General features: G+C 35.1%; 1 pseudogene; it reads left to right on the plus strand.

Annotated features, from left to right (window-relative positions):
* The first annotated feature begins 429 nt into the window (after nt 1-429).
* Nucleotides 430-1,152, plus strand: LOC106147708 (annotated as a pseudogene).
* Nucleotides 1,153-1,158: the final 6 nt, after the last annotated feature.

Below are 1,158 nucleotides of genomic sequence, written 5' to 3' on the forward strand. Positions count from 1 at the left end.
TTTTTGAGACAGGGTCTCACTATGCAGTTCAGGCTGCCCTTGAGCTCACTTTGTAGCCCAGACAGGCCTCGAATTCACAACGATCCTCCTGCCTCAGCCTCCCAAGTGCTGGGATTACAGGTGTGCGCCACCATGCCCGGCTAAATGTGTAATTAAATTAATTCAAAAATAAAAAAAAATTTATAAAAGGTTATGTTTACACAATGTGTAAGCTGACTCTTAATAGAAACTGAACAAGGGGGCTGGGGATTTAGCTCAGCGGCAAAAGCGCCTGCCTGGCAAGCGCAAGGTCGTGAGTTCGATTCCCCTACCAGAGAAAAACCAAAAAAAAAAAAAAAAAAAGAAACTGAACAAAAGTAATATTTTGTATATGCAAAATCAGAAAAGCACTCAGTTTTATACATGTAACTTTTGCATTTCTTTTGACAGGAAAAAATTAAAGAGTACATCCAAATATATTTATCAAACATTGTTTTTGAATGGTGAAAATAGTGACATAAAGATTTGTGCTCTAGGAGAAGAGTGGAGTTTACATAAAATATATTTATGTCAAGTAAGTATTTTATTCTTCTGTTGACTAACCAGGTAATTACTTTTTAAAAACCCTTAAAACTCTTTTAAGTCATGTTCTTTCTCATTGCCTTTCACAGTAATTTTTGCGTGTATCTGACTAAAGGTTTGTTTTTATTAGAAAATGGCAAACACTATTAGTGAAAACTTAGTTTGGACAGAAAATAGGTTTTGAACTTTTTATGATACTAGCCTGTCATTACCTCTTTGTCACTACTTGAATAAGGTGCTTGTTTGGGTGCTATTTATGAAATGGGGAAGTTGAGAGGAAATGTTTAACTTTAGAGTTAAGCCTGCTAAACTGCTTTCTTGGTGATTATTCACAGTGAATAAATTCATCTGAGATGTTGCCTCATAGTTGAAGTTGAATGTAAATGGAAAGTTCTTGATACTTTTCCTTCTCTCCCAGAAAATTCTGTTGACTTAAAGACCACAAATATATCGACTAAAGCAGCTGATATACCTATTTGATTTTTGTGTTGAAAATTCTTCTGCTACCCATTTAAAAGATTTAGACTTTCAAAGTAGAATAAAAATCTTGCTCTAGTGGTTCAAATATTGTATTCAGCCAGGCATGGTGGCGCATGC

The sequence above is a fragment of the Chinchilla lanigera genome, unplaced genomic scaffold, assembly GCF_000276665.1.
Source record: "Chinchilla lanigera isolate Chin_1 unplaced genomic scaffold, ChiLan1.0 scaffold02503, whole genome shotgun sequence".
In the NCBI taxonomy this organism is placed as follows: Eukaryota; Metazoa; Chordata; class Mammalia; order Rodentia; family Chinchillidae; genus Chinchilla; species Chinchilla lanigera.